The sequence below is a fragment of the Mizuhopecten yessoensis genome, unplaced genomic scaffold (assembly GCF_002113885.1).
Source record: "Mizuhopecten yessoensis strain PY_sf001 unplaced genomic scaffold, ASM211388v2 scaffold7473, whole genome shotgun sequence".
Taxonomy (NCBI): domain Eukaryota; kingdom Metazoa; phylum Mollusca; class Bivalvia; order Pectinida; family Pectinidae; genus Mizuhopecten; species Mizuhopecten yessoensis.
This window is the reverse complement of record NW_018407065.1, coordinates 284733-310723: the sequence shown is the minus strand read 5'-3', so window position 1 is coordinate 310723 and position 25991 is coordinate 284733. Positions and strand designations below refer to the sequence as shown.

At 34.8% G+C, this 25991-nt stretch overlaps 1 protein-coding gene across 2 annotated transcripts in view; it reads left to right on the top strand.

Annotated features, from left to right (window-relative positions):
• LOC110453593 overlaps window positions 1–25991 on the top strand; it is a 183892-nt gene that overhangs the window by 93734 nt on the left and 64167 nt on the right. For both annotated transcript variants that reach the window (XM_021502586.1, XM_021502587.1), the window contains exon 3: window positions 1511–1591. The gene's annotated coding sequence lies outside the window, so the exon portion shown is untranslated. The remainder of the gene's footprint in view (window positions 1–1510; window positions 1592–25991) is intronic.

Sequence of the window (25991 nt, the reverse complement as noted above, 5' to 3'; positions counted from 1 at the left end):
TTGGTAAAAATATCAATGTAAAAGTATTGTGATGAAGTGAAGTTTTATTTGCTTGAAACCACCTGAGGATTGTAATACACATGAAGTGTACTTATTGAGGAAGTGCTCTATCAGGAGTCTAGTCAAGGGGAAGTAACTCATACTTGGTAGTCAATATCACTGCATGCATTCAGATTTGTGCAATAATTGTCAACTGTAGAAAACAAATGAATGCCTTAATATTTTTGACATCTTATGTTGATTCAATCACTTCCTGGTTTATACAACAGAGAATTTCAAAAATGAAATAGTATCTTTTGTCTTATCTTGTCATAATGGTTTGATTTCGAAGATTGTTGATTTGTCAGCTACAAAATTCTTACATAGATATAGCACTCTAAACATTCTGTGTTATCAGGATATTATCAGGATTATAGTTTTTATCACCAAAGCTACATTTATATTTCTGTGTAAACTTAAAAGTCTAGAATATATTAATAAATTAACAAACAAATCCCAACCCACAGAGTTCCAATAACGAGTGTGTTCTGTAGAAACAAACAGGTCTTGTAACATACGAAATAGCAAGCCTGTCTTAATTGTTTTTATATCATGAAATACCTCAGATTCCTATTAATTTATCATAATGTTATTTTATCATCTTTAAAAAAAAAGTTTAACTTACGGGTACAGTGAGCTTTAAGATAAAGATTTATTTTAATGAGAAAAGTGCTAAATAAAAAATATCAATTTTTCTTCTTTTTTTTTTACTGGGCAGTTTAATTTATTTATATACTTGTATGATTTATAAATTAGTTTAGTGACTTCAGAAGCAATATGTTTACGACTTCCACTGAATTAGATAGGTACAACTTTATCCAGAATATAATGATATCTGCTGTCAGTGTCATAAAAGAAATTTCCATACAGTTGACGGCAGACATTTTCTTTCAATGATAATTTTGTTACGATGAGAATTTTTCCACACGGAATAAATAAATGTTTTTAAAATTGGCAATAGAATGAATGAACGCTGTGTTGGCTTAACTTCTATTTATAGTTTTGTGGGGATTTAAACTGAAATTTTCATAAAGACTGGGCTTTGTTAAGAAAGTTTGATATAATAAGATAGGAGATCAGGGGGATGTGATTTCAGTTAGAACATGAAAATAAAAACGAAATAAAGCTGGAGATATAATCCTGTGTGTTTATACTTCCGTAATACAAAGCCGGCAGGATAGGTGCTGTTTCATTTAAATGCTAATTAATTTTGATCAAACACCAGGTAACTGGGAGCTGGCTAAGTTGTACAGAAGAATGTAGACTTATCCTCACGCTGATCTGCTGTAGATAAGGACAGCCTCTGTCCTTGGTGTCAAAAATGTTTAATTATTTTCCAAGTATTAAAAGATCACCAAGAAATAATTGGTTTCTTCTTGAATTCTTGAAATTTAAAGTTGATTTAAGTTTAATTTAAATTTTGTAATGTAACTTTTTAACAAAATTTATAAAGTTTCTTTTTCTTTAACAGGTATTGTAGCAGTGGTTCTGAGGAAGACCAGCCTAGGACCATCCCCAAGTACGATTTATCATCCTGAAAGAATTTACTACGGTAAATGTCATAATATGTTTGATTGTTCTTAAATGATTCTGGGTTTTGACATTCATTCTAAAAGTCAAAATATTTCCTGTTTGATTTTTGTGTTAATTATGAACTTACTGGTATAAATACTTAAATATATCATAGCAAAACAAGAAAAACATTTCAGGAAATGACAACTGTATCACAGGAAACAGCTGCCCATTTAATTGATTTTCCATCCACAGTAAATCTATATTCTTCCCAAATGTTACACAGGAAATTTTATGTATACCAGAAAAGTTGTTGGCTTAAATTGCTCATCATACTGAATCAATTAAAGAGCAAATAAAAAACTTGAACATTGAGCTATTGGTAAAGGGTATCAAAAGTCACTTACCGTAGTGACCTGGTCCCTGTCATTGTGAATGAATGTAGTGTTCTATAACACATTTACTGTTTGTAACAAATTATATCATCTTAACCAGATCATACAGAAGATTTTTTAAACTTATAAAATGTTTAGATTGCCTTCAGGTTGAATGAAAAAAACAGGTAGGTTGATATTTCAGACAGGTTATACATTCCTAGCCCTGTCTTGTGTAATATACAGGAATTCTTACATATTCACCTGGTGTTAATTACTATTGAATAACAGTAAATATTTGTGAGTACTTGTTTTCACTGTTTTACACTTTCAAATTAGGTTGTTTATCAATACATTCACCGCTAAACAGTGCATGTAACCTTTATGTTATCTGTGCTCTCAAATCTGAGATACCACCTCTGTTAGGTGAACACCTCTTCTCAGTGACCATCTTTATAAAGTGATCATCTCCATTATATGTGACCACTTCTATTTAAGGATTGCCTCTATTACGAGACAACCTTTATTAAGAGTTGAGATCTCAAACTTTAATTAACCATTAATGCAATTTCTAATTATGAAGAAACAACTGCAATCATGCTACAATTATTAACTCCAGGGTCCTTTCTTGTGCCTGGAGACTTAATCCCTGTATCATAACATGAAAACAGATGAGATTCCCACCCTTTGCCATGTATTCAATTGCTGGGCATGTAAACACAATCATGCTACCAGAATAAGCTCAGTAGTCTGGCCCTGCCCTTGGTGACTTTGTACCAGGGACGTAACATGAGGTCCTCACCTTATAACTAGATATAACTATATATGGTCATGCTGAAGAGATATACATAGTCATGGTACCAGGATTAGTCAAGGAGTCTGGCCACACCCTTGAAAATAAGTCCATGTGTCATAACAACATACATATATATAAAGATGTAAACCATATTTCCTTTGAAGCATCTGCTTTGACCTGGCTATTGATTGTTGTGTAAAGAAAGAATGTCAATTCCCTATGCACAAAACAGCATGATTTAAGTATTTAGGCATGTGTGAGCCTACATACTCCTCCTGAACAATTGATCATATTTCAACCATATTTACTATTTGGGACCAGGGAATCAAATTTTGTACAAGGAAGGGACTGTTGCCACCCTAAATGCTGAGATACAGAGCCCAAATTAGGAAATATTTGCAGGGTTATATTTAATTATTAGAACGTTTTGCCACATTTACCTAGATACCAAGGTGAGCAACACAGGCCCTCTGGACCTCTTGTTACTCTCTTCATTGTAGTTGTAATTTTTATGTTAATTTAACCTGTATTAAGGAACTACTTAGTGGACTCCCCATAGTTGGTCTCTGAATACAGGCTTATCTGTACTTGATGTACTTACAGTATCAGTAAAAGTTAATGGTGAACAATATGTCTGCTTTACTTTGGATGGGAAAGGGGAAGTGTTTTAGAAAATCTGTATTTTTAATCAGTACATTGACTAGAAAATGTTTTTTCAAACTAAACAATCCTTTTGATTTCGATGTAATGAGAGTAAAGGTCATGACCTCTACATAAAGGTCAATTGTTTGCCCCTGGGTAGAGTATTAACTGTTGTAGATTAGAGCCAGACCACCCCTGCAGTGGGGACTCTGTCTAATTAATAGCTACATTCCTGATGGGGAGATAAGAATTTTACTAAGATCATGAGTATTGCAGCCCTGTGTAGCCAGGGCTCTGGTGGGTTGTAAATAACATTAATTCCTGGCTTTTGTTATCATAATCATTGATGATTTTTGTGAAGACTCCAACCCTATGGCACTCTTTCCTCACATTTGGCAGAATTCAAACCTACAAGATGTTTATACATTTAGCCGAGTGTATGTTAACGAGGGCTTCTGACCTTCCCATGCTCTACCAGCACATTGATTTGCTCAGGAAGGGAATCTTATCATCAAACTTTCTCACTTCACTGCTGTCAGAATCTTCAACACACATTTTCATCCATCTATCACTGATAAAGAAGAGAAAACTTCAAAAGAATCCAGCAAATTAACATATGCATTGGTGTGTATCAGCTTCATAGAGTTTCTATATTCCTATCAGATGGCAAATCTCATTACAGTGGTGATGATAGTTAATCATAATTTGGGAGTGTTTTATGCCGACAAATATTTATATCGTGTTAAATGACTTTTAAAAGTTTACTTGTACTTTTCTAGATCAGGGTGTACCCCTACAAGAGCGGATGTTACCATTACAAATTTGAATCATTTCTCCTTTAACAACTTGTAATGTAATTGAAATGGAAACTTTTCAATGTTTAATTTAAAAAAGCTATTAATGATGTACATACCTGAGCGCCCAGGGTAGTTTATAATACATAAATTATACATATGTCATTTCTTTCTCAAATTTCATAACATTTTAAAACAGGGGGTAAATTGTGAAAGTTACTAGCTTTAAGATAATACGATAACATTTATAGCTCACACCTGAGTCTGGGTGATCTTCACACGCTGTTCCATTTGATATTATACTTCCGATTATCACTTTCCTCGGAGATTGGAATGTTATATAATACACCGAGTAAAAGCATGAATACATAACAAAAGGCGAGAAAAAGTATGTAGATATGATAGGTAACAAAGTACATACTGGAAAGTAAAACGTGTTGATGTAAATTTGTAAACAACATTTGAAATGTGTTGATCATGTGTGTTGGATCCATCCTTGATTAAAATGTTATGAAAGATCGCTTAGAAGGTCAAGTCACAAGATACATTTCAAAGTTAATGCTTTCTGTGTGGCGTGTTATTAAAGGTAACGCAGATATCTTAATTCAAAATTCTCAGTTAAATCAAATTTCTTATCTTTATTACCACTTTAATACTACTAACCAGTGTCATTGTACAGACCTGCGACTTTAAACTGACAGGTGAGAGTGTCGGGGACATGAAGGATGTCACATGATTCTGAGAGTGGAACATGAAGGATGTTGCATGGCCATGAGAGTGGGACATGGGCCCTGAAAGTAGAACATGAAGGACATCACATGACCCTGAGAGTGGGACATGAAGGATGTCACATGGCCCTGAAAGTGGCACATGAAGGATGTTGCATGGCCATGAGAGTGGGACATGTGCCCTGAAAGTAGGACATGAAGGACATCACATGGCCCTGAGAGTGGGACATGAAGGATGTCACATGGCCCTGAAAGTGGCACATGAAGGTTGTGCATGGCCATGAGAGTGGGACATGGGCCCTGAAAGTAGGACATGAAGGACATCACATAGCCCTGAGAGTGGGACATGAAGGATGTCACATGGCCCTGAAAGTGGCACATGAAGGATGTTGCATGGCCATGAGAGTGGGACATTGGCCCTGAAAGTAGGACATGAAGGACATCACATTGCCCTGAGAGTGGGGCATGAAGGATGTCACATGGCCCTGAAAGTGGCACATGAAGGATGTCCTATGGCCCTGAGAGTGGGACACGAAGGATGTCACATGCAACATGAAGGATGTTGCATGGCCATGATAGTGGGACATGGGCCCTGAAAGTAGGACATGAAGGATATCACATGGCCCTGAGAGTGGGACATGAAGGATGTTACATGGCCTTGAGAGTGGGACATGAAGAATGTCACATGATTCTGAAATGAGGACAATAAGGATGTCACATGACTTTGAGAGTAGGACATGAATGATGTCATATGGCTATGAGAGTGGGACATGAAGATGTCACATGGCCATGAAAGTAGGACATGAATGATGTCACATGACTTTGAGAGTGGGACATGAAGGATGCCACATGGCCATGAGAGCGGGACATGATGTCACATGGTCATGAGAGTAGGACATGAAGGATGTCACATGGCCATGAGAGTGGGACATGAAGATGTCACATGGCCATGAAAGTAGGACATGAATGATGTCACATGACTTTGAGAGTGGGACATGAAGGATGCCACATGGCCATGAGAGTGGGACATGAAGGATGTCACATGGCCAGGAGAGTGGGACATGAAGGATGTCACATGGCCATGAGAGTGGGACATGAAGGATGTCACATGATTCTGAGAGGGGGACATGAAGGATGTCAAATGGCCAGGAGAGTAGGACATGAAGGATGTCCCATGATTCTGAGAGTGGGACATGAAGGATATCACATGACTCTGAGAAATGCTGTTACTTGAGGAATGTTACATGGTTTATAGTAAATGTAAGGTTCTTAACTCGTCACACTGGACAGTACAGAGTTCTTGCGACTTTTAATGATAGGGCATTATAAAATATTTGTAGATGAACTATGACCATATTCTAGCTGCTGAGGATTAAATTTAGGCACTGGTGTTGGTTTGGGCAATCAAATGAAGATGTGGGATTTGGTAATATTGATGGGATTCATTGATGGTTCTCCTTACCCCAACACCAGAACACACAAGCACTATACAGCACAGTCGTATTACACAAATATTAAATTCTCTATTATATTTATCAAGATTGTGAGGCGTAATTAGGGGCATGCTGACGGAGAGGTGACTCATCTAAAAGCATGCAAATGCTTCCTAAAAATTCTCATTTGATGGGGGCAATTATAAAAAAAAAAACAATCTAAGAGGAAATTTGTAAATGAGAAGACCGCCTGTAATACTGTGGAAGGAGTGGTTAGGACATCCCAGACCCCAATACCTCTCGCCTATTAATGGGTAGTGTTCAGGCTCATTAGAATCCGATTGTACCATCAGAATGTAGCTATACACAATTATACTAACTCTTACAATGAATTATTAATAAATAAAAATTATTTTCTTTCATAGTAACCCACATTATTTCCCAATGGCCCCCTCACACTGGCGGTGTCAACTGACACTAGTGTCACACCTAGAGGTTACGAGTTGGACCTAATGTAAACGAGTTGTGATGTAAGGACCAGTTTCCCTCAAACAACTGTTACTCCCTGTATTTATTTAAAGTCTTGTTTACTTCAAATTTTCTCTTTCATTTCTTAATTTTGCAATACATTTGAAATGTTATCACATTTATCTTGAACTTTTTCTTTCCAAATTCAATTGATTATCCTTTATCTGATAGGCATATTTGACATTATTCTAAATTTTCATAATTCATGACTTCAAAAACCTTCATGATACATACACATACAAATTTATATGATCATAAATGATGTCTTTCAATTCTGTTTTCCCAAGGTAATTTATAGTCCCCATCTCTTTAAAAGTATTTCATTGCTTCTTTTCAAAATAAAATGATATATTCTGTTAGAGTGAATCATAGTAAATGAGGTTACTGAGCTGTTAAGTTGACCATACATACAGTCGCCGTGTACACACAGTTTCTGATAATGGCTCTCTCATCAAACAACATCCGAGATATGACACATCGTTAAAGCTTGGTCACACTTTTTTTTCAATTCTAATTTTCTAGCAGAAGCACTATGTCGTACCCTGTGTCGCCAAATGGCCGGAGCAATCATGCTGGGTATACGAGGCATTACAGTTAGGTTTGTTTAATTCAATACCACCAGCAGAAATATGCCACATTCCACTGATTGAATTCAGATGGGTTTTTTTGTTTTTGTTGAGTATCCTTCTCTAATGTAGATGATGATATCCCAAACAACCTGCTGGGTTTTACAGCGACGCTGTAATAAAGCTTGTACGTGTTGTTGTTGTTTTTTAATTCCTAAAAATACAAACCATTTGATGGCGATAAATAGATTATATTTTAATCTTTAATTCAAAAATAGTTTTTAATCGTTTGTACGACTATTAAAGGGTGTTGTGATCTAAATATTTGATTGCATGCGGGCATTACTGATAACTACTCCTGGAGACAATGGGAAAGCCGAGTAACAATTTACACAATTACAGAGAGTATTTAGATGCAGAAAATTCATATTTTTTTTAATGAAAATATACTTTGTTGATAAGTTTGGGAGAGAAATCTCCTGGGTATGGGTCTTGGCTACTGTGTAATCTTAATATGTTGTGACACTCATCACTCAAACTGATTTCTCACCTTATAAAGTTATAACAAATACAGAAATATTACTGTAAATAGGTTTGTTTTATAGTATGCTTCCTTCAGGGTTTTTTCATGCAGATTAAGTGAATGTTTTATGAAAATAAAATTAATTTATACTAACTGACATAAAGGTGTGACACATCCTTCCCTTTTAAATGAGTTATAAATAACTATAAAATGACCAGTATCAAATGTGCTACTTTCATGCTTTACAGCACAGACATGGAAGTTATCCCTGGGTCAGTTATTACACATTGGTATTGATTCAGTAGATCTAAGATAGTCATAGTAGAGAAAGAGGAATGATTCATTTTTTTAAATCAAAAGAATGTTTCCTTTTATGCGTTAACATCTTAATATAGTATACACAGCAGGACTATAGCAATCCACTAATATTACATAATTACTGCCGGCCATATTAATATAAATAGTTACTTTCATTTAACGTGATTAGCCAAGCGATATATATGCTGAATTAAATAGATGTTTAATTAGTCTTTGTACATTTAAACATGCTTGATTCTCCCTTGTGTCAGAGTTATCTGCCCTTTATTGTATACACTTTTACTTGATCTGTATTTGTTATATGAAAATAGAAATGATGAGCAACAACACCACTGAATCCGGTACAAAATGTAATGTTTGATTTACATCCTATGTGCTGACATTTTTTGGCCAAAGGGAGGCCGTCTTCAGAGCACAGTTACATGATGTTTGCAACTATGGTACAATGACAATAAAGGTCATTGGTATTTGGTATAGATTAGCTATTGAAAGCCAAAGTTCATATGAAGAATAAACATTTAGATAAGTGTGTTCCATTTCAAGGTTTTGGGATGTGTGATTAATTAAAACGAATAAGGGTTCTTCTATTTCACCCTGTAAGTAAACTTGTAGACATTAACAGTGTTTAATCACGTTAGTATGTCATTGTCACTGTGTCAAAACCCTGGTGGCTCGCTTATTATAACCTGAGGTTGATGAGTTTCTGTGTTTAAAACAATTGTTCTAGGGAAACAGTTTAAATTGTCTCATTCGTAGTAACCCCAGGTCAAATCAGGATGTTCAGATCAGAAGTCGGCAGCTGTTGTTTGGTCATAATAGATTATATATTTTAATGCCCTATCCAGACATTTCTGATCACCGTTGTGTCGGATTCCAGCACTTTATCCTTTCGAGACATAAGGTTTTCATGTGTGAAGTTGCTGTGTTGTACATTGAAACTTTTACCTAATTATCTGTTGTAATTTTGAAAAAGAAATTAAATTACCTGTCGTCGTTTTTGTCTGTTATAGCTTTTTAATTATAACCTGTGAAAGCAATTTTCACCGCCATTGAATTTGGTTGTGGTCCCTAGCAGGTTACCGAGTACTACAGTATACACCGGTGACCTTCTCACTACCTTCTACAAATTATCATGCAATGAAAAATGTTCAGAGTTATGGGGTGAAGCTAATGCCTCCTATATTGTTTGGCTAATAAAAGTATAAACCAATTACAGGCCATTATTTTCTTTTAATTAAATTCTTAATTAATTTGACACTGTGAGAATGTACATCAACAAAGCTGCTGCACTTTGTAAACTTCTTGTTTGGATTTCCATACCATGGTTTGACGGTCATTAGGTTTAGTTTGTTTTATAATTAATTGTAGAGTATATGATATAGTATACAAAATGTTTGATGAAATAAATAATGGAGTGACACAAATGTCAATCAGGGTAATGCTTATAAGGCAAATGTCACAGGGGAGGTGACTCTTACACAAAACCTGATGTCATACACATCATGGTACCATAATGTATTAAGAGAAGGGGCCATGGTGGTCAAGTGATAAAGGTGTCTAACCATCTACCATTTCTAGCCCTCCACCATTGGGTCACGGGATGGAGGCCTACATGGGGCAGTTGTCAGGTACTGGTTGGAGGTCGGTGGTTTTTCTCCAGATATTCCGGCTTTCTTCCACCATCAAAACCAGGCAATCCTTAAATGACTATAGCTGTTAATGGGACATAAAACACAAACAAACAAAAAATATTAAGACAACCCAAGACTTGTCCAGTCAAATTTTAATAGTGATCATTTGATTAACAACAACACATGTATAATGCATGGTAAAAAAATCATCACATCTCTAAAGCTCCTCTTGTCTGTATGGTATTTCTACTTTACCTGTCGCATTTACATCTCTACTTTACCTGTCACATTTACATCTCTACTTTACCTGTCACATTTACATCTCTACTTTACCTGTCACCTTTACATCTCTGCTTTATCTGTCGCCTTTCAATTCTACTTTACTGGTCACCTCTACATCTTTACTTTACCTGTCACCTTAACATCTATACTTAACCTGTCACCTTTACATCTCTACTTTACCTGTCACATTTACATCTCTACTTTACCTGTCACATTTACATCTTTACTTTACCTGTCACATTTACATCTCTGCTTTACCTGTAACCTTTCGATCTCTACTTTACCTGTCACCTTTACATCTTTACTTTACCTGTCACATATACATCTCTACTTTACCTGTCACCTTTACATCTCTGCTTTATCTGTCACCTTTCTATTCTACTTTACCTGTCACCTTTTCATCTCTACTTTACCTGTCACCTTTACATCTCTACTTTACCTGTCGCCTTTACATCTTTACTTTACTTGTTGCCTTTACATCTCTACTTAACCTGTCACCTTTACATCTTTACTTTACCTGTCACCTTTACATCTCTGCTTTACCTGTCACCTTTACATCTATACTTAACCTGTCACCTTTACATCTCTACTTTACCTGTCACATTTACATCTCTGCTTTACCTGTCACATTTACATCTTTACTTTACCTGTCACCTTTACATCTCTGCTTTACCTGTAACTTTTAGATCTATACTTAACCTGTCACCTTTGCATCTCTTTTACCTGTCACATTTACATCTCTACTTTACCTGTCACCTTTACATCTCTACTTTACCTGTCACCTTTACATCTCTACTTTACCTGTCACCTTTACATCTCTACTTTACCTGTCACCTTTACATCTCTACTTTACCTGTCACCTTTACATCTCTACTTTACCTGTCACCTTTACATCTCTACTTTACCTGTCACATTTACATCTCTACTTTACCTGTCACCTTTACATCTCTGCTTTACCTGTCACCTTTACATCTCTACTTTACCTGTCACATTTACATCTTTACTTTACCTGTCACCTTTACATCTCTGCTTTACCTGTCACCTTTACATCTCTACTTTACCTGTCACCTTTACATCTCTACTTTACCTGTCACATTTACTTCTCTGCTTTACCTGTAACCTTTAGATCTATACTTTACCTGTCACCTTTACATCTCTACTTTACCTGTCACATTTACTTCTCTGCTTTACCTGTAACCTTTAGATCTATACTTAACATGTCACCTTTGCATCTCTGCTTTACCCGTCACATTTGCATCTTTACTTTACCTGTCACCTTTACATCTCTGCTTTACCTGTAACCTTTATATCTATACTTAACCTGTCACCTTTACATCTCTACTTTACATGTCTTCTTTACCTGTTACCTTTACATCTTTACTCTACATCGCTGCTTACCTGTCACCTTGCTATGTCTACTTTACATCTCTGCTTACCTATAAGCTACAATCTCTTACTTGATTTCTTAGCTTACCACTCTGCTTTAACTCTGTACCTTTTGGAATTTTAGTAAATGAAATCAAAACATAATGAATCTTGAAATTAATATTTTATTTCATTTCAAGTATTTCATTTTAAATTTTGTGGAAGAGCAGTGCTTAGGCAGTCTCTAGTAGACGGTGTGTATGCCTTCCTTACTAAGTACTCTGTGGTATGTAATCACTTACGTCCTGTCACTAGGTATCAATTTATCTTTACATAAACACTTCATAACCATTTGTCCATGGGGTTATGAACTAAAATTAATGTTCTTGTAATTCATATTTCTAAATACTTGTGTCATCAATTAGAGAAATATGGTATGTATGAGGGTTTCTAGATGGTCATGTTTATGTCTACATGGTTCTAAAACCTTTTCATCTCAGCCAAGCACAAATTTCCACAATTAAGAAATTTCTAAATTAAGTACTTAAAAGATTTTTGTGTAAGATTTTATCAGCCTGGGAACAATGGTAATAGCTTCTACATCAAATTCGAAATACATGTACACTCGTCAACGTCCAATCAGATTCCTGATGGTGAAGGGCCGATCAAGATTGATGATGATGACGACGATGTCTTTCAAAACTTGTTCTACAATATGTTTTTTCAAGATATTAACGGAGTGTTAAAAATGACACTCATAACACGTTTGCGTATACCATATCACAATTATAAGTTATAAGACGAGATTTAATCTCTGGGCAATATTGTAAGTGTTCCTGATTGAGTTTTCACATCTTTCAGAGGACGTGAAGTGATAGCTGTGGAGAGTGTTATCATTTGTAAGGTAATTTACTTACACAGTTCAAGCTACTGCTAAAGTACACGCTATCTGCTTGAGTTTTCGTGGTGCCCCCCTACTACCTAGAATTATATATATAAATAGTGCTACACCTGTTGGGGACATTAAAACGTATATGCCGGATAATTAAGAGGCACATATAAAATATTGATGCTAGTTATAAGAAGTAGGTGGCATCTGATTATGGAGATAATTAAACGCATTAGTGATTCACACAGACTTCTAGAAATTACGACAGTTGGGGATAAAAAATCATGACGTAGCTTAAATGCATAACTTGATTGAACATTTTCTAATTATTTCACCATACCTCCTTGGTATAGAAGAACAGCTGGGGCTGTCTAAAAAGTAGAAATCATTTCAAACATTCTTAAAAACAAATCAGCCGCTAGCACTCTAATTACCCATAATTACAGTTGTAGACTTGTACAGGGCTCAGGATCAGATGTACTGCTGAATCTCGCTCAGAGAGTTTGATGAGGTTAGTCATTTTATTTATAGATATATCAAATATTTGGGTAAATACTTGACCCCTAAAGTTACCTACAGAAATTTTGATGTGGGGTATTTGTTAGCTTTTCAATTATAAAATATAGTTCATCTGATTAAGTATATAATGTTAATGATATGGTCTATACCACATTACACTTGTCACTTGGTTTATAACACATTATTCTTGTCACTTTGTTTATAGCACATTACACTTATCACTTGGTATATAACTCATTATACTTGTCACTTGGTTTGTAACTTATTACACTTGTCACTTGGTTTATAACTCATTAAACTTGTCAATTGGTCTATAACTCATTACACTTGTCACTTGGTCTATAACACATTACACTTGTCACTTGGTTTATAACACATTATTCTTGTCACTTTGTTTATAGCACATTACACTTATCACTTGGTATATAACTCATTATTCTTGTCACTTGGTTTGTAACTTATTACACTTGTCACTTGGTTTATAACTCATTACACTTGTCATTTGGTCTATAACTCATTACACTTGTTACTTGGTCTATAACTCAATACACTTGTCACTTGTTCTATAACTCATTACACTTATCACTTGGTATATAACTCATTACACTTGTCAATTGGTCTATAACACATTACACTTGTCACTTGGTCTATAACACATTACACTTGTCACTTGGTTTATAACTCATTACACTTGTCACTTGGTTTATAACTCATTACACTTGTCACTTGGTATATACCTCATTATACCTGTCACGTGATGTGTAACTCATTACACTTGTCACTTGGTCTATAACTCATTACACTTGTCACTTGGTTGATATCTCATTATACTTGTCACTTGGTTTATACCTCATTATACCTGTCACGTGGTGTGTAACTCATTACACTTGTCAATTGGTCTATAACTCATTACACTTGTCACTTGGTCTATAACACATTACACTTGTCACTTGGTTTATAACACATTACACTTGTCAATTGGTCTATAACTCATTACACTTGTCACTTGGTCTATAACACATTACACTTGTCACTTGGTTTATAACTCATTACACTTGTCATTTGGTCTATAACTCATTACACTTGTCACTTGGTTTATAACACATTACACTTGTCACCTGGTTTATACCTCATTATACTTGTCACTTCGTCTATAACTCATTACACTTGCCACTTGATTTATACCTCATTACACCTGTCATGTGGTGTTTAACTCATTACACTTGTCACTTGGTCTATAACTCATTACACTTGTCACATGGTGTGTAACTCAATACACTTGTCAACTGGTCTATAACTCATTACACCTGTCACGTGGTGTGTAACTCATTACACTTGTCACTTGGTATATAACTCATTATACTTGTCACTTGGTATATACCTCATTACACTTGTCCCTTGGTTTATACCTCATTATACCTGTCACGTGGTGTGTAACTCATTACACTTGTCACTTGGTTTATACCTCATTATACTTGTCACTTGGTTTATACCTCATTATACTTGTCCCTTGGTTTATAACACATTACACTTGTCACTTGGTTTATAACACATTACACTTGTCACTTGGTCTATAACTCAATACACTTGTCACTTGGTCTATAACACATTACACTTGTCACTTGGTTTATAACACATTACACTTGTCACTTGGTCTATAACACATTACACTTGTCACTTGGTTTATAACTCATTACACTTGTCACTTGGTTTATAACACATTACACTTGTCACTTGGTTTATAACTCATTACACTTGTCACTTGGTCTATAACTCATTACACTTGTCACTTGGTTTATACCTCATTACACTTGTCACTTGGTTTATACCTCATTACACTTGTCACTTGGTTTATAACACATTACACTTGTCACTTGGTTTATAACTCATTACACTTGTCACTTGGTCTATAACTCATTACACTTGTCACTTGGTTTATACCTCATTACACTTGTCACTTGGTTTATACCTCATTACACTTGTCACTTGGTTTATACCTCATTATACTTGTCACTTGGTCTATAACTCATTACACTTGTCACTTGGTTTATACCTCATTACACTTGTCACTTGGTTTATACCTCATTACACTTGTCACTTGGTTTATACCTCATTATACTTGTCACTTCGTCTATAACTCATTACACTTGTCACTTGGTTTATACCTCATTATACCTGTCACGTGGTGTGTAACTCATTACACTTGTCACTTGGTTTATAACACATTACACTTGTCACTTGGTTTATAACTCATTACACTTGTCACTTGGTCTATAACACATTACACTTGTCACTTGGTTTATAACTCATTACACTTGTCACTTGGTTTATAACTCATTACACTTGTCACTTGGTTTATACCTCATTACACTTGTCACTTGGTTTATACCTCATTACACTTGTCACTTGGTTTATACCTCATTACACTTGTCACTTGGTTTATACCTCATTACACTTGTCACTTGGTTTATACCTCATTACACTTGTCACTTGGTTTATACCTCATTACACTTGTCACTTGGTTTATACCTCATTACACTTGTCACTTGGTTTATACCTCATTACACTTGTCACTTGGTTTATACCACATTACACTTGTCACTTGGTTTATAACTCATTACACTTGTCACTTGGTTTATACCTCATTACACTTGTCACTTGGTTTATACCTCATTACACTTGTCACTGGGTTTATACCTCATTATACTTGTCACTTCGTCTATAACTCATTACACTTGTCACTTGGTTTATACCTCATTACACCTGTCATGTGGTGTTTAACTCATTACACTTGTCACTTGGTTTATAACACATTACACTTGTCACTTGGTTTATACCTCATTATACTTGTCACTTCGTCTATAACTCATTACACTTGTCACTTGGTTTATACCTCATTATACCTGTCACGTGGTGTGTAACTCATTACACTTGTCACTTGGTTTATAACACATTACACTTGTCACTTGGTTTATAACTCATTATACTTGTCACTTCGTCTATAACTCATTACACTTGTCACTTGGTTTATACCTCATTACACCTGTCACGTGGTGTTTAACTCATTACACTTGTCACTTGGTTTATAACACATTACACTTGTCACTTGGTTTATACCTCATTATACTTGTCACTTCGTCTATAACTCATTACACTTGTCACTTGGTTTATACCTCATTATACCTGTCACGTGGTGTGTAACTCATTACACTTGTCACTTGGTTTATAACACATTACACTTGTCACTTGGTTTATAACTCATTACACTTGTCACTTGGTCTATAACTCATTACACTTGTCACTTGGTTTATACCTCATTACACTTGTCACTTGGTTTATACCTCATTATACTTGTCACTTGGTTTATACCTCATTATACTTGTCACTTGGTTTATAACACATTACACTTGTCACTTGGTTTATAACTCATTACACTTGTCACTTGGTTTATAACTCATTACACTTGTCACTTGGTTTATACCTCATTACACTTGTCACTTGGTTTATACCTCATTACACTTGTCACTGGGTTTATACCTCATTATACTTGTCACTTCGTCTATAACTCATTACACTTGTCACTTGGTTTATACCTCATTACACCTGTCACGTGGTGTTTAACTCATTACACTTGTCACTTGGTTTATAACACATTACACTTGTCACTTGGTTTATACCTCATTATACTTGTCACTTCGTCTATAACTCATTACACTTGTCACTTGGTTTATACCTCATTATACCTGTCACGTGGTGTGTAACTCATTACACTTGTCACTTGGTTTATAACACATTACACTTGTCACTTGGTTTATAACTCATTACACTTGTCACTTGGTCTATAACTCATTACACTTGTCACTTGGTTTATACCTCATTACACTTGTCACTTGGTTTATACCTCATTACACTTGTCACTTGGTTTATACCTCATTATACTTGTCACTTGGTCTATAACTCATTACACTTGTCACTTGGTTTATACCTCATTACACTTGTCACTTGGTTTATACCTCATTACACTTGTCACTTGGTTTATACCTCATTATACTTGTCACTTGGTCTATAACTCATTACACTTGTCACTTGGTCTATAACTCATTACACTTGTCACTTGGTCTATAACTCATTACACTTGTCACTTGGTTTATAACTCATTACACTTGTCACTTGGTTTATAACTCATTACACTTGTCACTTGGTCTATAACACATTACACTTGTCACTTGGTTTATAACTCATTACACTTGTCACTTGGTTTATAACTCATTACACTTGTCACTTGGTATATACCTCATTACACTTGTCACTTGGTCTATATCTCTTAACACTTTTCACTTGGATGGTTCGTTGGTGCAGTTGATAGGTCACTTGCCTTTTACCAAGGCGAACAGGGTTCGATTCCCAGGTCGGACGTGAAAAGATATTGGGTCTCCTGCCCTACCATGTGAGTTTCCAGTTTCTCTGGCAGTTTCCTCCAGCATTAAGACCCCCAGCACACTTGGTGTGTAACTCATTACACTTGTCACTTGGTCTATAACTCAAAATTATAATTTGTTGTTTCAAATTGTTGAGGGCAGTCATGTGTAACAATACAATGTACACACGTACGTAACATTCCTGTCATCGGGATATACTTGTACTCGACTCCAATTGGCGTTTTTTAACGTAGTCCAAACAGTGTGATTTTAACCATTTGTTTTGGGAATATGATGGTGGATGGCGATATTCCGGTTTGGTGTTACAACGGGTGCATTGACTTTGGGGAAATCCATTCTGAGTAAATTAATGGTGGTATGCAGGTTAGGCGGTTTAACGGGTGACATTACAACGGGGTTGTACTGTATGTCCATGTTGACTTGTACCTGAATTCTTGTTTGTGATGACTTGAACACTCACCAAAATCTATATCACTTAAATGTATTTATAAGCTTGTATTACAGCATGGCAGTGTTGACTGTTTATCCAGAACCTCATTTCTGTGCAGTGTCATGATCAAGGTCTTGCTAGCAAGGTCAAGGTCATTGAGTATAATATATTAGTTTTCCTGGCCATAATATTGTCACTAAATGATGGGGACACAAATTTATCTGTTCAGCATGCCTATTTTTCAACAAGTCTGTATATTACCTGTATGTACACTGGAAGTTACAGCAAAACTCCAATTAGAAAATCTGCAATTTTTGAAGGTCATTTCCACATGAAAGGAATAATTGTTGTGTAGATAATGATTGATCATGAAGAAACATTCTTTTCCACAACACCAATGTGTATAATATATAAAACACTTAATTTGTACAGATTTTGCTCATTTGAAAGGCACTTAACTTTGAAAGGTCCAGCACTTATTAAGAAACTGTGTTTGTATTATGAAGCTGTGTGAGAGCATTTGACTTATTTGCCATATACCATAATTGAAATCGAAAACATTTCAGCTTCCTGATTATTAACGGAATATTTTTGAAAAGCAAATTTAGAAAAATTCATTTCAAGCTGATTTGATTTCAAAAGAAAGTGATAATTAGAAATGAGTGTAGGGAAACAGTTGACATAAATCTGTAGTATTTAGACATAATCTCCTCCGTAATCTACACAACACACACTATTTCTGGAGTTTGGATAAAATGTTAGCATGGGACCGTCATAAATCTAGTGTTTTATTGGACAGGCCGTGTCATATGTCAAATCAATAAGTCATGATACCAACCTTTTGTATTTTCCTTGTACATTATCATTAACAGTTGGCTACATACGGCACTGTGACATTCAGTCGAGACAAATTTATTGTCTATTTGGGTAGGGAAGGGGCAATGGAAAGAAAGAAATGGAATATGAAATCAGAAAACAATTAAGTCCAATGTGAATCGTATGTGTGATACATGATTTTACTTGGGAAACAAAATAGTAACATCACCACCACATCACCACACCACACACAAACACCTAGATTCCCTTTCCCTGTTCTCCCTTGGGTTATCTCCCTTTCCCTCAATCTCACACCTTCACCAAAGCACTTGCTTTTTCTCACCAGTCTACCAAACTAAGTAGTAATTCTGTCACAACAAGGGGATTTTCGCTACTTCTCCCCCTCAGCCCTATAACATCTATCAACTCCTCTCTTGCACTGAAATTAGTTAACTCTAATCAGTGTTTAAAGTTAGAAAAATCTCCAATTTTAAAAACTTTTCCCCAAGACAGACTCTTTTCATCTTTTTCTCTCAAAAATTCATTAAAAAATCCACCTATCTTGATATATCTAAGCTCCGTAACAGACTTTGTTTAATGACGAGGAAAGAAAAAGTGTTATTTTGACAGGCTTTGCGTGTGTGCAAAGCAGGAGACATTCTGTGTAATTGCTGGAGGCTGGCACCTCTTTGTGTTAGTGTTCCCAGCTAAGGTAGGTGAGTAATTAGCATCCGCCCTAGGGTGGGGAACTAATTTAAACAGGTAATTAGCTTGAGATGAGATACTTATTAGCTTTGAAACCTAACCCCAGAGAACTTTACTGGCTTAACTATTGTAAATAACTTGTCTGAGAAGATCTCAAAAATAGACATGTTAAATTATCGGTAATTAGAGAAACTGGCTCTCTTTGCCATTACATATTCATGTTAGGGTGAAGAAATTTGGCAAGAAACCTTATTCAAGAGTATAAAATAACCGTTTGGTAACGACCTGATAGGGTTTATGTAACAGTGCTTAAATATACCTGATAGAGCCGTGTAAATCTTTTATATCACTTAATTGTACAGTCCTGCATTTTACTCCTGACTTGGCTTGTCCGCATTCACTTCAAGTCATCAACCGTTCTCAACATTTGGCAATTAGAAGTTGTAGGTTTTATAGATGTAGCTGATTTATCTGTTACCGTCTGGTGATTGTTGGTTCTCACAGGTAGATACTCCACAGGGTCCTGGCTGCGTATCCAGTCCGCTCCCTGTCCCGCAGTCTCCCCAAAACAACATATATATATATATATATGTTGCAAGTCCCATGATTGCTACAAGTGTAAGCAAGTGCGCAACTCATTGAAAACATGAATTTTAAGATAAGAAATTTGTGATTAATAACTATATTGAGGTGTTGATTGTGTTTACCTTCCATCAACATCGTTGTTTGTAAACACTTGTTGTTCATCTCGGGTATCCTGAACCGGACACTTCCTTGATTCTTTATCCCGAAATCCTTTACTTTGGCTGTTTTATTATACATATAAATACAAAATTCATAGACATTTTCAGTAAGCAATATTTCAACCCGCATGTGCAAAAAACTTATCAAGAGTCATATATATACTTTCACCATTGTCAGCATGATTGTAAAGATTGATAACAAATAGGTCAAAGTTGGTCACTAGCTCCACCCACCTCTAACTTGATTGGCTGGGGACACATAGCTTGGCAACATGATATGGGAAGGAGTAATAGTGTCAGATGACAGGGAAATATGCCTGAAACTAAAGACCGTTTAAATGGGCTGTATCCCTGTGACATGCATGTAACATTATGCTGATATTAAAAATCAAAGGTTAATCAAAGGTGTTATTTCATAAATATAATATATAAGGTTCAATTTCATTGGTTCATTATGTAGGATACTATTTGATTTGTGTAATATATAATGTACTGTTTGATTGGTGTAATGTATAAGGTACTGTTTGATTGTTTTAATGTGTAAGGTACTGTTTGATTGGTGTAATGTATAAGGTACTGTTTGATTGGTGTAATGTATAATGTACTGTTTGATTGGTGTAATGTATAATGTACTGTTTGATTGGTGTAATGTATAATGTTCCGTTTGATTGGTGTAATGTATAAGGTACTGTTTGATTGGTGTAATGCGTAAGGTACTGATTGATTGGTGTAATGTATTATGTACTGTTTGATTGGTGTAATGTATAAGGTACTGTTTGATTGGTGTAATATATAAGGTACTGTTTCATTGGTGTAAGGTACTGTTTCATTGGTGTTATGTATAAGGTACTGTTTGATTGGTGTTATGTATAATGTACTGTTTTATTGGTGTTATGTATAAGGTACTGTTTGATTGGTGTAATGTATAAGGTATTGTTTGATTGGTGTAATGTGTAAGGTACTGTTTGATTGGTGTTATGTATAAGGTACTGTTTTATTGGTGTAATGTATAATGTACTGTTTGATTGGTGTAATGGATAATGTACCGTTTGATTGGTGTAATGTATAATGTACTGTTTGATTGGTGTAATGTATAATGTACCATTTGATGGGTGTAATGTATAATGTACTGTTTCATTGGTGTAATGTATAATGTACTGTTTGATTGTTTTAATGCGTAAGGTACTGATTGATTGTTGTAATGTATAATGTACTGTTTCATTGGTGTAATGTATAATGTACCGTTTGATTGGTGTAATGTATAAGGTACTGTTTGATTGTTTTAATGCGTAATGTACTGATTGATTGGTGTAATGTATAAGGTACTGGCTGATTGGTGTAATGTATAATGTACCGTATGATTGGTGTAATGTATAAGGTACTGTTTCATTGGTGTAATGTATATGGGTGTAATGTATAATGTACTGTTTCCTTGGTGTAATGTATAATGTACTGTTTGATTCTTTTAATGCGTAAGGTACTGATTGATTGGCGTAATGTATAAGGTACTGTTTGATTGTTTTAATGCGTAAGGGACTGATTGATTGGTGTAATGTATAAAGCACTGTTTGATTGGTGTAATGTATAAGGAACTGTTTGATTGGTGTAATGTATAATGTTCTGTTTTATTGGTTTTATGTATAAGGTACTGTTTGATTGGTGTTATTTATAAGGTACTGTTTGATTGTTTTAATGCGTAAGGTACAGATTGATTGTTGTAATGTATAATGTACTATTTCATTGGTGTAATGTATAATGTACCATTTGATGGGTGTAATGTATAATGTACTGTTTCCTTGGTGTAATGTATAATGTACTGTTTGATTCTTTTAATGCGTAAGGTACTGATTGATTGGTGCAATGTATAAGGTACTGTTTGATTGGAGTAATGTATAAGGTACTGTTTGATTGGTGCAATTTATAATGTACTGTTTGATTGGTGTAATATATAAGGTACCGTTTGATTGGTGTAATGTATAATGTACTGTTTGATTGGTGTAATGAATAAGGTACTGTTTGATTGTTTTAATGCGTAATGTACTGATTGATTGGTGTAATGTATAAGGAACTGTTTGATTGGTGTAATGTATAATGTTCTGTTTTATTGGTGTTATGTATAAGGTACTGTTTTATTGGTGTAATGTAGAATGTACTGTTTTATTGGTGTTATGTATAAGGCACTGTTTGATTGGTGTAATGTATAAGGGACTGTTTGATTGTTTTAATGTGTAAGGTACTGTTTGATTGGTTGATGTATGAGGTACTGTTTGATTGGTGTAATGTATGAGGTACTGTTTGATTGGTGTGATGTATAAGGTACTGTTTGATTGGTGTTATGTATAAGGTACTGTTTGACTGGTGTAATGTATAAGGTACTGTTTGATTATTTTAATGTGTAAGGTACTGTTTGATTGGTGTTATGTATAAGGTACTGTTTGATTGTTCTGTTTGATTGTTTTAATGCGTAAGGTACAGATTGATTGTTGTAATGTATAATGTACTGTTTCATTGGTGTAATGTATAATGTACTGTTTGATTGTTTTAATGCGTAATGTACTGATTGATTGGTGTAATGTATAAGGTACTGGCTGATTGGTGTAATGTATAATGTACCGTATGATTGGTGTAATGTATAAGGAACTGTTTGATTGGTGTAATGTATAATGTTCTGTTTTATTGGTTTTATGTATAAGGTACTGTTTGATTGGTGTAATATATAAGGTACTGTAATGTATAATGTACTGTTTGATTGGTGTAATGTATAATGTACCGTATGATTGGTGTAATGTATAAGGTACTGTTTGATTGTTTTAATGTGTAAGGTACTGTTTGATTGGTTGATGTATGAGGTACTGTTTGATTGGTGTAATGTATAAGGTACTGTTTGATTGGTGTAATATATAAGGTACTGTTTGATTGGTGTAAGGTACTGTTTGATTGGTGTAATGTATAAGGTACTGTTTGACTGGTGCAATTTATAATGTACTGTTTGATTGGTGTAATGTATAAGGTACTGTTTGATTGTTTTAATGTGTAAGGTACTGTTTGATTGGTTTAATGTATGAGGTACTGTTTGATTGGTGTAATGTGTAAGGTACTGTTTGATTGGTGTAATATATAAGGTACTGTTTGATTGGTGTAAGGTACTGTTTGATTGGTGTAATGTATAAGGTACTGTTTGACTGGTGCAATTTATAATGTACTGTTTGATTGGTGTAATGTATAAGGTACTGTTTGATTGTTTTAATGTGTAAGGTACTGTTTGATTGGTGTAATGTATGAGGTACTGTTTGATTGGTGTAATGTGTAAGGAACTGTTTGATTGGTGTAATGTATAAGGTACTGTTTGATTGGTGTAATGTGTAAGGAACTGTTTGATTGGTGTAATGTATAAGGTACTGGGTGATTGGTGTAATGTGTAAGGTACTGTTTGATTGGTGTAATGTATAAGGTACTGTTTGACTGGTGTACTTTAAAATGTACTTTTTGATTGGTGTAATGTATAAGGTACTGTTTCATTGGTGTAATGTATAAGGTACACTTTGATTGGTGTAATGTATAAGGTACTGTTTGATTGGTGTAATGTATACGGTACTGTTTGATTGGTGTAATATATAAGGTACTGTTTGATTGGTGTAATGTATAAGGTACTGGCTGACTGGTGTAATTTATAATGTACTGTTTTATTGGTGTTATGTATAAGGTACTGTTTGATTGTTTTAATGTGTAAGGTACTGTTTCATTGGTGTAATGTATAAGGTACTGTTTCATTGGTGTAATGTGTAAGGTACTGTTTGATTGTTTTAATGTATAAGGTACTGTTTGATTGGTGTTATGTATAAGGTACTGTTTGATTGTTTTAATGTGTAAGGTATTGTTTGACTGGTGTAATTTATAAGGTACTGTTTGATTGGTGTAATGTATAAGGTACTGTTTAATTGGTGTAATGTGTAAAGTACTGTTTAATTGGTGTAATTTTATAAGGTTCAATTTCATTGGTTCATTATGTAGGATACTATTTGATCTGTGTAATGTATAAGGTTCAATTTCATTGGTTCATTATATAGGATACTATTTGATTGGTGTAATATATTAGGTTCAATTTCATTGGTTCATTATGTAGAATACTATTTGATTGGTGTAATGTATAAGGTTCAATTTCATTGGTTCATATTATATAAGGTACTATTTAATTGATGTAATATATAAGGTACTATTTGATTGATGTAATATATAAGGTAATATTTTATTTAATAAATAAATGAGGTATTATTAGATTATTAATAATTATATAATGAATAATGTGATTGGTTTAGCAATAAGGAAATATTTATCAGGAATATTTGATAAGGAGATATTTTAGGATATAAACTATATATATTGAGATAGTATATGTTTCGTGTAATTAATACCATTAAACCAAATACATTTTTAGGTCACCTGAGCTTAAGCTCAAGTGACCTATTGCTATCCATCTTCATCCGTCGTCGTCCGTTAACATTTTACATTTTCAACTTAAGCTGAAATACTGGCAAAGGGATTTCATTAATATTTGATGGGAAGGTTACTGACATCTCTTTGACCAAGTGTTGTTATTTTCGGGTCGATCAGAAATCCAATATGGCCGCCACGCCTGCCATTTTGAAAAACTATTTCAAACCTAAGGTGAAGTTCTGCTGGGCCGATTGAACTGAAACTTGGTGAAATGATCGACTCATGGTCCTGACAAACAAAGTGTTGTTATTTTTCGGGTCGAACAGAAATCCAATATGGCCGCCACGCCTGCCATTTTGATAAAACTATTTCAAACTTAAAGTCAAGTTCTGCTGGGCCGATTGAACTGAAACTTGGTAGGAATGATCGACTCATGGTCCTGACAAAGTGTTGTTATTTTTCGGGTCGATCAGAAATACAATTTGGCTGCCATGGCCGCTATTTTGAAAATACCTATTTCAAACTTAAAAGCAAGTTCTAAAAGGCCGATCTAACTGAAAATCGGTCTAGGAATGATCAGCTCATGGTCCTGACAAACTTAAGTTAATGTTATACTGAATAGTTTTTTACTCAAATTGGTACATATTTCAACAACAAAAATAAAAACTATAGGATTCAGGTGACCGTTAAGGCCCATGGGCCTCTTGTTTAACAGAAGTATCAGTGCCCTATACTGCCTATAACACCATAAAACGCACTTGTACAATCCCAAAATAAGTGTCATCAAAATACCATGTTTATGTAACAAAACTTGTCACCAATTACAGTTGTGGAAAGTGCACTGTTGACGTGTGATGTGACTGATATAAGGTGTTGGAGTGATGCAAGGTGTGTGTGAGGTGTTTATATAAGGGCCCAGTGATTCTTCCCTAATTACATTACACCATGTGTGGACTGGCCTTCAGTTGAGATATTGTGCACTTTACATCCTAAGGGAGGCAATCCATTTTTCTCACCTGTGTATGTCCTACAGGTGAGGTAGGTTTACTACCTGTAGAAGTATTATCTGGTTCTGATGTGGTAATATAAAGCACAGAAGATTTTCTTTATAAGACAAGGTATATTCTAACTAATTCCAAACATATATATTTAAATATATAAAGAATAGCTGTGTACTAATTTCTTAAAATAAATTAGTGAAATATATCTATATTTCTATAGACGCATTCATTCTAAAGTTAAGTAGAACATTCTTATTCTCTTACAAAATCAGTTTGTCTAGAAATCAAGTCAGCATTGTTTGAAGTCAAAATGTAACCTACCATATTCTGGTCAGATAATATTTGGATTACCTGAGATCAATGTACAAAGAATTACTAATGCCTACAGTTTCAACTAACATTTTTAGTCACGAACAGTTAAGCAGTACAGTGAAACTTGTCAAAAAGGGAATACCTAAGTGTCTTAAAAAAATATTTCAGATAA